We start from the raw sequence: 14376 nt of genomic DNA, 5'->3' as shown, positions 1-14376 counted from the left end.
ACGTACTACGAACATGCCTCATCACAGGCACTCAGGGACTGCAGGCACCAGTTCGAGAGCTGGCAACACGAACAACACGAGCTGGCAACGCAAAAACAGGCACAACGAACGCTCCCGAGAGTAGCGCTCACAACCCCTTTTTTTCGAGAGCTCGCCCACGATCGCCACCAACGCACCGCGCGCGTCTCGCATAGTATGGGCCTACCTGACGGAACTGCATGCAAGCATGCATGCACTCTTTGGTTCAGAAGTCTTCGGCGATTCCTCCAAGGATGGACAAGCAAGGAGCGCCGTTGCAATGTGGAGCACAAGGGTGACGCTGCCCCACCCTCCAAGCATTAGAAGATCGACACTAAGAAGTGCAATGCCAACGACGATGTTTCCAGGGACTTGGGCTCCAGCCAGCCATGCATTGACGACACCCAATGCGACGTCGACGTCAACTCCGCTCACAAGCGGTCGAATTAGTTTAATTATTAGTCCCTCCGTTCCAAATTATGGCCCTGTTTGGTTCATAAATCCTAGGACTTTTTTTAATCCCAATTTATAAGTCCCAAATTCCTAAAAAGTCCCTACATGTTTGGTTCCTGAGACTTATAAGTCTCTATAAGGCCATATTACAACTATAAGTCCCTATAAGTCCCTCCTTGAGAGTCTTATTCCATAAGTCCCAGATGCCCACTTTGATTTAGATAGGACTTATAGGGACTTATTTAAGTCCCTAGACCAAGAAGTGCCTGGAAACAAACACCCTCTATATGTTGATGTTTTGAGCACCTTGTATATCTTTGTAAGGGCTGAAATGTTCTGAATGGAGCCCTCCAAATACTAAGTACTCCCTCCGTCCCAAAAAGGTTGTCTCAAAATTGTCCAAATTTGGATGTATGTGGACACTATTTAGTGTTTAGATGCATCCTAATTTGGACAACTTTGAGACAGCCTTTTCGGGACGGAGGGAGTAATTTTTATGTTAATTTAGTCTGTAATGCAATATTTGATATATTTGAATGTTTTTCCTAGTACATTTTCGAAAAAATTATCCGCATTCACCACCGGCCCTAGCCCCGTACACCATTTATTCAAGATGAAAATGAGGCACGCAGTTTCTCTAGAAAATATACGTGTGGGATATGGTTTATTCAAGGCAAGCATGGAGCCATCGCACACAGTTTTAGAAAACAATTGGTAGGCGAAATGGAAGCATCGCACAAGGTTACTGCTTACAAATCATGTCTGGAGATACAGCCCAATATAGGGCCCATTGTGTTGCAACCTTACTTTGTCTCTTGTATACATTTGGACCAGCAGCTGTGCCAGCATGTTGAGAAGAAACGGCATGTGAACCCGTCCGGCCTTGGGACCTTATCCAGGGGCATAGCCTTGACCACCTTCTCCACCTCCATTTCGACGAATTCTACCTCCAAATGCGATAGATCCCTACATGGGATGCCAAGTAGGCAAATAGCCCCAAGTCCAAGGTGTATTCCCGTTCTGGTGCCTGGCCAAAGAGGTTGTCATAGAAATCGTCTATCGCCGTGGTAATTTGCTCCTGACCAGTCAAGATAATGTCCTCCTGTCGCAAGGTTGTAATGGCATTCTTCCTCAGTCGGTGGCGGGCATGCTGGTGAAGAAACTAGTATTGGCATCTCCCTCCCTCAGATATAGCATCCTTGAGTGTTGCCTCGCAATTGTTCTTAGAAGAGAACACAATTCTAGCAGTTTTCGTTTCAAGAGCTTTCTCAGACTAAATTCCTGGTCGACAATTCTCTGCTGTCCATCGCCTTGTCCAGCTTAAAAATCCCTTAAGTATTCTAAAGCAAATGAAGGAGGCTTAAAAATTGTTAACACACCATCCAAACAAAAATGTGTGTCAAAAGAAAGAGAAACGGAGAAAGACCAGATCCTTTGGGATTTTTTTCCAAGGGGGTGCATGAAAATATTTTCTATATTAGTTAAATCAATTCAAATGACAATATAATATATAATATCTGAATCTAATATGAGCATGGTACCATGAAAAAGGGATAACTGAGTTATTGATTGTAGCTACAAGTCTGCAGAAATCAGAGTGATGCTCCAGGCTATAAAAGGGTGCTTACTCTGCTTCTTGATTTAGCCAATGAAGTTTAAAAATTCTTCTGGGTATAGTTTCTTCTCTTTTTTGGTGGATGCAGAGCTATATTATTCAGCTTCCAATTCCCCTGAATCAAACAATCATCTTGTGAAATTCCCTGTAAGCAATTCTAACAGATGGAACTGTAATCATGAGGTTTATGTCATACGAAGTTCCGAACATACTGGCCGTGGAGATAAAAAAAAATCACCGGCTTCACTAGTTATTGTTCCGAGGTGCAGTACAGACGGAGGATCCATAGTCAGAATCTTAAGTTATCAAACATTTTGAATAGAATTTACCTTCTACCAACCTATCCCACTTCTGTCTTAATATATAATTAATAAACGAAAAGTCTAACGCCCACACGTGTGGGCGTTCCTCAACTCGCCCACACATCTGAATCGTCGTCCAGTGCCTTTTGCACGAATCTTGGCACGAAAAGGTTGATTTTTTGTGTCACGTAGGATGGGGCTGGTGTGTGGGCGTTGGAAAATTTGCCCACACGCCCGCACCACGCTGTTTGTCAGCTGCGTTGTGTGGGCGAACTAGTTTATGCCCACACAGCCACCACCTAGGTCATGCGCGTGTGGGCAAACTGATTTTCGCCCACACGGCACTCCTATGTTGTGGACGGCAACTGCAGTTACGCGAACGTGGCAACTCGGTACACACACACGGCAACTGTGATTCTCTGCTACACGGCAACTGCAGTTATGCGAACGTGGCAACTCGGTACACACACATGGCAACTGTGATTCTTTGCTACACGGCAACTGCAGTTGCGCGTACGTGGCAACCAGATAAACACACATGGCAACTGTGATTAACAATACATGTCAACTATGGTTGGACCACACGTGGCAACTAGGTAAACACACATGGCAACTACTGTTTTGACCATATGTGACAAGTAGTTAATCACACACGGCAACTACGGTTTGATTACACGCGGCAACTACCATAAATTAGACATGGCAACTATAATTAACCAAAACAGATAGAGTTGTCATGCTTTTACAATTACACTTGCCATCCCGGATAACTACATCTGCCAACCAGGATGGCAACTGAATAGTCATCCCAACCAGGATGGCAACTAAATAGTCATCCCGTGGGGTACCTAACGTAGCTGCGTCAGGACGTGTGGGCATTTTTGCTTCGTGCCACACGCACGGTATGAAGATGAGTAGTACTTGTTGGGCGTGTGGCACGAAATAGCCGCGCCCACACGTGTGGGCAACTCCAATGTCCGCCCACACACAGCCCGTGTGGGCTGTCTCCTACTCACACCACACATGATGTGTGGGCACATGTCGTATATGCCACACGTGTGGCAGCTAGCGGCGTCCTTAATAAATATGCCAAAGATATTTTCTTTGCTTTTGAATTGCATGGCAAACCGACAAAGTTGCTAGTACCCAGCCACAAAAAACAGCACGTTTGCAAGCAACTGAAAGGAAGATTACTATATATTGAATTATTGATGACAATTGTGGTGGTTAATCCAACTAACGAATAATTGCCTCTTCGCCTTCTGTAGATCAGGGGTTGATAGCGTTCTCAATCCAGATAGCTAATGTAGATCAGTTCTCCACATTCAAAGCATCTGATACATGTAAGTCTTACACATGTGCAGTACAAGCTATATCTGCAGCTTGCATCATGCTATGTTGGCAGGTTTAGTGCTTCATCATACATGTCTCGGCTTATCTATTACCCCTTCTCCCCCTCTACTGGTATTAATGTGTTGTACCATTAAAGTACGGTACCCGTGCATGAAGATAACTAAACCTTCTATTCGGAGAAAAATGTGCTCGAAGTAGAGGGCGAAGAAGAACATGAGCGGGCATAACCGTTGGAGATGCTCTCCAAAAACCTAATTTCCCTTCTCCCGGTGCATGATAGCAAGTGACAGGGTTCTATATAGAGGCGTGCACATGGTGGGTCCAGTATAGGCCTGCTCTCCCATACAACCGTGCACATGGTAGACGGGAAGAGATCGCTGGAAGCAGCGGCACTGGGCAAAACAATGGTGGGTTGTGTGTGAGGAGGTAAAGCATATGCAATCTGATCTGGGTGACTGCTATGCTTGTCGAAAACTCGAATATATAGTCGGTCATGGCAGAGAGACGTGCACTGGACCCACCATCGAGTCAGCAACGGCCCATGGTCTGACGTCTCAGATTCATGGCGCGTCCATTTATAACTCATAATTAGTTGCTAGTTAATTATTTGTCCCTGACTGACAAAAATTAACCGCACACAAGACATAGGTCTGAGCTAGACTCATTCACGAAACACGACATTCATGAGGCGGCTAACGGATGAGGACCATGTGGGACCCATTGGTTTTGACATGCTCCAATAGCATGTAGATGAGAATCCCTTATAAAGGGTTCTCCATGTTAGAATTGTGTCGAATACTATTGTACGAGGTAGGTTACAGTTGGACTCTGAGTCGTACAATGTGTAGATAGGATATGTTGTAGTGTCATCCTAAACCTCTCATATAATGCGAGAATAGACACACGATGTAACCTATGCCAACATAATAGCTCAGGCACGCGGGAGACCCGGCGGTGTGTGCCGGCGCCCGGGCAGCCGGGATGCAGTATTGTAACGGTGTCATGGGGAGGAGAGCCCGTAGTCAGGCCCTGGGAACGTAGCCATGTCGGTGAACCGCGTTAAAGAATCCCGGTGTCGTGCTCATGTGATCTACGGTGACCTTAGATTTATTGTAACAAGTGGTATCATGAGCAAGGTTACGAGAAGATCGCGGTTCGTTGATTTAGAGGAAGACGGCCAGATGAGATCGTGGTTGTAGAAACATGCATGTAGCATGGTGCAACTGAAGCGATCGAATTGATGGTCCAAGGCAGGAGCAATCGGAAGGAGCAGCAGGCCACTTATCGTAAGGCCGGCTGGTGGGCTGGGAAGCGGGCAGAGCAGGCAGGGCTAGCGGGCCAAGCCCAGGCGTTGGGCGGTTGGAGGCATGTCACGTGTGTATGCCGTAGCGAGCGCAAGGGCTGAGCAGGTCGATGTGCTAGTTGAGATTTCGTGGAAAAAGTTCAGTTCCGACGAGGTGCTGCGATGTGTTGGAACATCGGATCGGCTGCTTCATGTTTGGTCTCAAGCGTGCAAAAAAGGAAGAGGACAAAAAGGAAAATTTAGTCAATGTCTCAAGGAAGTCACGTGGTTTGAAGGACTGCTTTTTCTGGGTTTCTTTGATTCGTACGCTGAGAAGATGGCATTAGACAATGATTGTATTGTCCGTCAAAACAGTCAAACGGGAATCAAGGATGGAGGCGTGCGTATAAGGCTTGGAGGAGTCTGGAGCACGTCGTGACAGGGATCGTGCATACATAGGGCATTAAGACAATGCACAGATGTGCGAGGCGGACACGACGCAGGGTGAAGCATGGTGCAATCGAATAATTTTCGGCTGGGTCGGACTGGACAGTCTGATGGATCGGCACGAATGCCAGTGAACGCTGAAGACGGCGGTGATTTCAGCGACGACAACATGGGAGCGGGATGCTGATGGTGGTCGACTTCTAGGGCGTGGAAACACATGGTGCAATCCTGAGGTTGTTTCGACAAGACAATAGCGCATGGTTGATTCAAGGTTTGTGTACACATGAGAGCTTGAAGTCGACATGGCACAGGGGTGGCACGTACAACCATCATGGAGTCATGTTGAAGTTGGATCTAGAGTCTAATGGACGACTTCACTCTGTGTTGATGGAGGGGCTACATCGTAAATGCATGGAGAGTCGAAGCTTATTTCAGCGGAAAAGCGAGAGACACATGGATCGGACTGGGCACCAGTGGTCTGGTGGAGACGTGATATTCGGCATCGGTCGGTGATAATCGGTGGTTCTCTACAGTAGGGGTTTGAGACTCGACGCAGAACAGAAGAGGCTCGACGCAGTGATAGTCGCGAGGTGTGCGTTAAGTAGGGGACACGGCGATAGACCAAGGCACTAATTGTGAGACATGTGGTTAGACAAAGTGTGCAGGGGTGCTGAAGCAGTGTTGATGAGTATCAGATTCAAGTCGGTGACGGGGCCTATCGATGCTAGTTGATGGACAAGAGTTGACCATGGAGAATCTATGAAAGTGATGAAAACTCTTATTTGTCAAAAGTTAAGAGAGTACACGGCCATATATTCTATGTTTTCCAGTGCACATGGCAAAGTGCGGGTGACAAGTACAGAAGAAGGTGGAGTGCTATAATTATGAGACATGTCAGAGACTATCCGGGAAAAGGGTGAGACAACTGCGAATTTGACTCTGAATGACTACAAGCGACGGTGAAATCTTCAACTGTCAGACAGACGGTTAAGAAAGAGCGGTGACGTTGAGTTCAGGTAACTCTTATATGTGGCGTCTAATATGTGAGTTGTTCACTTTCACGCAGATTAGTTTTCATTGTGTGATGCGGTTGAATGGATATTCCGGAGGTTGGGAGCACAAAGTAGAGTAGTGGGGAACTTAATTTTGGTCGAGTGTTGACTGTGAAGAAGACGAGAAGGGACTATAGTTGCAGGTGAAATCACATGGAGTCTGGGAGTAGCAGCGGTTCTCATGGCGTATCTCAAGTCCAATGTACATGAAGGTTCGACGCATGGATGAATCCAAGATGGTGAAGACTATTCGTCAAGGTGGAGTTTGTTAGAACTGTGTCTAATATTATATAATGTGAGGATAGACACAAGATGTGACCTATGCCAACATAATAGCATAGGCACGCGGGGAAACCGACGGTGTGTGCCGGCGTCCAGACGGCCAGGGTGCGTTATTATAGCGGTGTCATGGGGAGGATCGCATGTAGTCAGGCCCCGGGATGTAGCCATATCGGTGAACCTCGTTAACACATCTCGGTGTCGTGCTCGTGTGATTGCTTGGTCCACAGATGATCTACGGTGGCCTCGGATCTCTACTCCTAATGAAGCAGTTGGTAGCCTCGCTTCCAGGTTTTTTTCGTCCCACCTCTCGTGGTTTTTTTTGGTACCTTCTCCTACCTTCGCTGGTTTTTTTTTTGTAGATTTTTTTCATCCCCCCCACTTCATTTGTTTATTTTCATGTCACCCTCTCAAACAACGAAAGAAATCTGAACAGATCAGAACTTTCCATACTGGCGCAAGTTGTTTAGTAATGTAGAATCAATCATGAATAATCTCTAAAGATCAAATCTAAATTAATGAACCTTACCTTAAGTCACTCAATCACATTAATTAGAAAACAAATAATTGATTTTCAGAAAAATCGCTCAATCACATTAACCTTACCTTAACTCACGGATGATAATCTTTACCTAATATTAAAAGACAGATGCCTTCATAGTTCTTCATAAGTTATCCTTTTATATCCGTTAATTTTATGTTAATCATAGATATTTGACGGCTGAGATTTAAAAGCAGTTGTAAAAAGCGCGGCCCTTACGGCCCCCTTCTCTGAGGACGAAGTCTGGGCGGCCATTAAGGGCATGAACCCATCCTCGGCCCCTGGTCCGGATGGTCTTCCAGTGAAGTTCTTCCAGAGCTTTTGGAATGTGATTATGCCGGAGATCATGGCTATCTTTGACAAGTTCTATGTCGGGTCCATCGATCTCGGTCGCCTGAACTACGGGACGATCTCGCTCATCCCCAAGATTCCTGGGGCTACCGACATCCGCCAGTTCCGCCCTATCACGGTGATTAACGTGATTTTCCGGATTCTGGCAAAAGGGTACGCCAATAGGGTGACCCTGCTTGCCGACCGTATTACCCACCCCAACCAATCGGCCTTCATCCAAGGCCGATATATTCTGGATGGGGTGTTGGTCCTCCACGAAATCCTTCATGAAGTCCGCTCCAAGCACCTCAAAGCGGTCTTTCTGAAGATAGACTTTCATAAGGCCTATGACACTGTTAGTTGGCCCTTCCTTCGGGAAGTTCTTCTACAAAAAGGCTTCAATGACCGCTGGGTTACTCGGGTGATGCAGATGGTGTCGTGTGGGCGCACGGCCGTTAACATCAACGGGGAGATTGGTCCCTACTTCCCCACATCCTGTGGCGTGAGACAGGATGACCCTTTTTCCCCGTTCTTGTTTAATATGGTGGTTGATGCCCTTGCGGCCATCCTGGACAAAGCCAAGGCTGCTGGTCATATTTGTGGCATCACCCCTCACCTGACCGGCGGCACGGGCATCTCCCTGCTCCAATACGCTGACGACACCATCATCATGGTCGAAGGCTCGGATGCGGACATCACTAGTCTCAAATTCCTCCTTCTATGCTTCCAACATTTGTCTGGTCTCAAGATCAACTTCGATAAAAGCGATGTGATGGTGATGGGCTACTCTCCGGCTGAGGCCCTCGGCATTGCCAACCGCCTCAACTGCCGCCTGGGCTCCTTCCCTACGACTTACTTGGGAACGCCCATTAGCGACTCCCGGCTCACTGTGGCAGACCTTCGCCCTACGGTCTCCAAGTTGCAAACGCGTATGGAGCCGTGGCAAGGTCGATGGCTCTCGAAGGCGGACCGGACAATCCTCATCAACTCCTCGCTTTCTAGTCTCCTCATATTCCTTATGAGCTTCTACAGTCTCCACGAGACTCTCCATCACGAGATTGCTAAAATTCAATCTCGGTTCTATTGGGCGGGAGACAATAACAGGCAGAAGTATCATATGGTTAGTTGGCCCGACATCTGCAAGCCTCGGTACCAGGGAGGCCTTGGCATCATGTGCTCTAAGCGCATGAACATTGCCCTCCTCTCCCGCTGGCTCTGGCGCATCACTCAGGGCCATGGCGGCCTGTGGCTAGACATCATTCGGAACAAAACCTGCGTGGTCAACCCTTGGCCTTCTGCCAGCGATCGGGCGGGTCCCAGTTCTGGCAGTCAGTCATCCAACTGCTTCCCATCCTCCGCATTGGGACTTCCATATCGGTTGGTTCCGGAGCCGCGACCCTGTTCTGGTTTGACCGCTGGGCTGGGGACGCGCCTTTCGCTGCCCGCTTCCCTGACCTCTTCTCCATCGCTGTCGCCCCTACAATCTCAGTTCAGCAGGCCCTTATTGACTTAGGGCGCCTCGCGTTCCGGAGGCCATTTGGGCCTCCGGAAGTGGCCGCCTGGCATGAGCTACTGGATTGTATTGCGCTCCATGAGCCGACTGTCGATGCTAGCCCGGATGAGGTTCGGTGGCACCTTGAGCCTTTGGGCCAATTCTCCACCAAGTCCCTCTATGCGGCTATCGCCCCCTCCTCTGCCCCTCCCCCCTCCAGGCAGTTTGGTCCATTAGACTGCCCCTTAAAATCCGGATCTTCATGTGGCAGTGGATCCGTGGTCGGCTTCCGTCGGGTGTCGAGGTCCACAAGCGCAATGGCCCTGGCTCGGGCCTCTGCCCCCTCTGCGATTCCCCTGAAGACTCGAACCACATTTTCTTCTCCTGTGTGTCTGCGTAGTTTGTCTGGAGCTGCTTAGGGAGGCAATTGGCGGGAATTGGTGCCACTCCAACTTCCCCGACCTCTTTGCCGAACTACAGGCTTCCCCGCTTTCATCTCGCCACATTAGGTGGCTTGAGATTGGGGTGCTCGCGTGGACCCTTTGGACAATTCACAATAAACTTGTGATTCAGCGCTCCTCTCTCCGTCGCTCTACTGACGCCCTCTACAAACTGTCTGGTTACTTGCAGCTCTGGCGGCCGCTTAGCCGCCCTCGGGACCGGGACGCCATCTCCGCCTTCATCGCCGACCTCCGCTCGATGGCCGTCCGTCTATCGCCGCCCCCTCCGCCGCCTCCTCCTGAGCCTGATTAGGCGTGTGTTGCTTCCAGCTTTGGCTTCGGCCTTGGTCCTGGCTGAGCTGTCTTTTATGTTGTGTTGCGTTTTTGGGCTTGTTGAGTTGTGCCCTCAGCAGTACCTTTGGACCTTTGTTGTGTGTCTTGTGTGTGTGTTGGACTCGTCTTGTATATGCTCTTGGCGGTTTGCTTTATTTATAAAGCAGGGCGAAAGTCTTTTTCAGTAAAGCAGTTGTAAAAAAGAAGGGAAAAAACCGGACACACGCAACGAAAGAAAACCTTCACGCAGGCACCTGGCCAGCCCCTTCACGCTCACGGGACGTACATGTTTGTGTCGAGTCGTATACTAGGAAACCAATTGTAGTCATGGTTCTAAAAAAAGGAAATCAATTGTAGTTCTAAAATTGAGGGAACCAATCGTTTCTTCCACTAAAAAAGGAAAGGAATCGGTTCTCAGTCCTTTTCCACGCAAAAAACAGAAGAAGAGATCAATCCTTCCGTACATCTCCCTCACGATCAGGACACCGAGTCAAACCTTTCCTAAAACCTCTCATAAATAAGACGCCCGGGAGTAGGGGTGGAAAGTGGTAGCGAATAATCCGAAATATTCGATATTCGTATTTGAGAAAATGCCTATTCGTATCTGAAACATCCGCATCCGAACCAAAATAGACATGAAAATTATCCGTATCCGAATTTATTAAACAAATAAAGAATAAAATACGGTAGGAGATTTTGACACAAATATGGATATGAAAGTGGATATATCCGTATCCGAATAAGATTATGCGAGGTAATTTTAAAATTCTAGGCCCAAAATTCCAATTATCCAACATAAAGCCAAATAAGTATGTCACAAGTTGATTATTTTAGGTCACATAGCTATCGACTAATTTACTTGAGCAATATGTTGATATTATTCGTATCCGTTCCGAATCAAGAAAATATCCGATACATATCCGTATTCGAATAATATCCGAGACGCATCCGTATCCGATAATATCCGTATTCGGATTCGTATTTGTTTTAAAAATATAAAAATGGAAGTTGTAAGAACACTATCCGATCCGCATCCGATCCGTTTCCATCCCTACCCGGAAGGGAAGGCGACGAAGCAGCAGATGAGTCGCCGGACGAGCAGGCAAAAACCGAGTCCGATCTCGCGGGTGATTCAGATTAGTGCGGCCTCGCGAGAGCATCGAAAAAGTAGGACGACGGCTGCCATGGCTTCCATGCACGAAGAGCCGCGCCGAGGCCCACGAAGATAAAGCCCACACTGTCACGTGCTCTCCTACCTATGTGAGATCTCGCATGGAGGAAGAATTGCGCCGAGCCGAGAAAACACGTCCTTGGTCTTCCTCTCGATCGACCACAGTGTTACTCGAAGCCGGTTGCGTCGATCTCTCCTGATGGGTATGTCCGTTGCCATGCTCATGTCCTCCTCGACTCGATCAACTCCAGTAACAACAACAGCTGGATCGTCTCCAGTGATAGATTGTACGTTGCTGCCCTTAGGGCATCTCCAGCCGCGCCCCCAGGAAGGCCTTCCCAGGTGTTTTTTTTGTGTCGGCGCCGAAAAATCGGACCAGTCGCGCCCCAGGAGGCCGATTTTCGCCGACTTGGGCCGAAAACAGCGCCGACGGACACAGGCCGAACCCGGCGTGCTTGGGGGCGCCCGGGGGCGCTGGGGCGAACTGTTTTGGCGCGAAGCAGCCGCGGGCCCGCCGCGTCAGGGACACGGCTCTCTTCTCGCCCCTTCGTCGTCCTCATCGCCTCGTTTCCCGCGGCGAATCAATGCCAAAGCTGCCGCGCCGGTCAGCCTGCGCCATTGATGCCTCACGGGCGACGCAGTGAAAACCGGATGACGTGCGTTCCTCGCCCTCCCTCGCCCGCCACGCGTACTCACGGCGGCTCTCGCACGGGCGGCGCTTCGGCCTATATAAGACGCCCCCCAGTGCACTCGGCGACTCGCACTCTCTCGCCGTCGTCGTTCCTCCCTCTCCTCTCTCTCGCCGTCTCCAGTTCATCACATCCTTGGCCGAGCGCTTCCCAGGCGACGGCGCGGCGGCGAACGGCTTCGGCCGCCGCCATCTTCACGAGAACGAGGCTCGCCTCCTTTTCGAGGCCGAGTACCCGGTCCCGCCGGACATGCGGGTGCCCGGGGCGTAGAGGATCAGCGCCGGCGGCGTGCCAGTGCCCCCGGTACCCACCGGCGCGGCGCGGCGTGCGGAGATCGCACGCATCCGCTCGTCCCTGCCGCGTGCGGCGAGGGAGGGGCCACGGTACATCTCCGACAGCCCGCTCTGGGAGCCTTATTTCCGCCGCCGTCACGCCGAGCAGCTCGAGGCCACCAACGGCGTCGAGCCCTCCGGCCGGCTCAACGCCGTCGGCCGGCGTCGTTGGTGGGGCGTGCCCGGGCGCACATTGGAGGCCGTCCTCGAGTACATCGAGGGCGGCAACACACCGCGCCTCGAGTACCCCGCTCCCCCGTCCTTCCCACGCCGACGGGGAAGCTCATGGACCCCGAGGCGCATGGAGACATGGGGTCCTCCTCCTCGTCCGGCGGCTCCCCCTGCCTCCACCTTCGCCCCGTCAGGCCGGAGCCCCAGGACACGCCTGTCAGCGCGCGCACCCGCAGCTCCGGCGTCCGCATCGGCGACAACGCCTCCCCCACCAGCCGCTTCGTCCTCGTCGAGCCCAAGCCGGAGCCCGGCCTCCCCGCGGAGTACGAGGAGATAGCCCGGCGTGGCTTCTCCGACGAGGACGCCCTGCCGTGGGCGCGGGACGACTACCTCCGCGACGAGATGGTCCGGCAGCGCCGGGCCCTGGAGGAGATCGCCGCCCGCAAGCGTGGGCGCGAGGACGAGCACGGCGTCGTGGTCCTCGACAGCGACGACGACGACGCCGCCCCCGGACCGTCCAACCCGCCGCGCCAGCCGGGAGAGGGATGCAGCAGGGACGGCGGAGGCGTCGACGGGGGCGACGACGACGACGACGACGGCGGTGACTACACGCGGTTCTACAGCCTCCTCGGCATGTAGAACTGCGTGGGCGGGCGGCGAGGGAGACGGCGGGGATAGCCCGCGGTAGTTTTTCCTTTTTTTTGTAAAATATGTTTAAATTTGAAAGAATTTGAACGTGTTTGCGTTGTGTTTGCGCCGAATTTAAATATTTTAAAAACCCGTGGGAGGCCGCGACTGGGGGCATCACGTCCCCAGTGCGCGGTTTAGCGCCGGTGCGTCCTCAGGGGGCGATTTTTTGCCCCTCCTGGAAGGCCAACGGCTGGAGATGCCCTTATTATCCCCTCGATGTGTCTTTGTAGTCAAACCTCGACGCTCTATCCTCCGGATCTCACATGCTAGATGGAAAAGTTCGATGTCCGTTTGATCTACAAGATTTAGTTGTCTTGATTGATGTGTCATCATCCAAAAGTGAACAAGGTAACCAATCTTTCTCACGTTTGTGGATTCAGCGAAGGAGGTGACACCTAGTGCCATCCGTTTGAAGCAGATCAGGACTGTTTCCCTTGTCGGGCAGGTTGCCGGGTGGAGAAACTCATAGGAATATTTCAAGTTCAGCCGTCGGGCAGGTTGCCATGTGGAGAAACTCACACGAATATTTCGAGTTCAGCTGTCGCTGGAGCAGCACTACACCCTATAGGTCTAAGGTTTGCTGAAGCACTACTTACGTTGATTAGTTTTTTGACGAGTCATCGCTCCTTGACCCTTCCACCTACACTATCCCCAACAGCAACAGCCTCCGTGCCAATGCATCATCAATGTTTGGTCTATGTACGTGCTAATTAAACCAGCTTAAGAGTTTGATTATTAACCTGCATGTGCTTTCGTTATGGCCTTATGGGTAGTGGTTCTCTTAAATTTACTGATTTTTATGGTGCATGGCTCCTTCGCAGGCGATTCCATTCCTTTTTTTATGGCATGAGATAAGGCTGGTTGTAATGGGGAGTATCATATACTAGTATCATGCATATGATACTAGTGTATGATACTACCTTCCTAATGCATAATATCATATATTAGTATTATGTAGTACTTTATTTATTGCAATGCATGAAACAAAGCAGCATAACATTTATTATGATACAGTATCATGATATGGTACTCCATCATCTCTTTCTTCATTTAATGCTATGACACCTCATCAAAAGTGACTAGTTGGCATGCATGATATAATATAATGTGTCCTGGATATCATATTGTGTGCATGCATTTAGTGTTGCAGCCAACCATATGAACCACCTAAATACATTAATCTCCACCCATATGTGTACTTCATGCAGAAAGTGGTAAATTAATCACATTCACGACTAAATATTGTTGCTATCCTGCAAATTCTATTTTACATTGCTTATGGATCCTAAAAACCCGGTAGGTTTTATTCCAATAGTAGAACTTACCAAGGCACCTATCAAAACAAAAAATGGACCAAGATAAGTGTCATTAAGGCAATCGTATCAA

The sequence above is a fragment of the Triticum urartu genome, chromosome 1A (genome assembly GCF_056163025.1).
Source record: "Triticum urartu cultivar PI428250 chromosome 1A, HENAU_Tu73, whole genome shotgun sequence".
Taxonomy (NCBI): Eukaryota; Viridiplantae; Streptophyta; class Magnoliopsida; order Poales; family Poaceae; genus Triticum; species Triticum urartu.
This window is presented reverse-complemented; position numbering follows the sequence as displayed.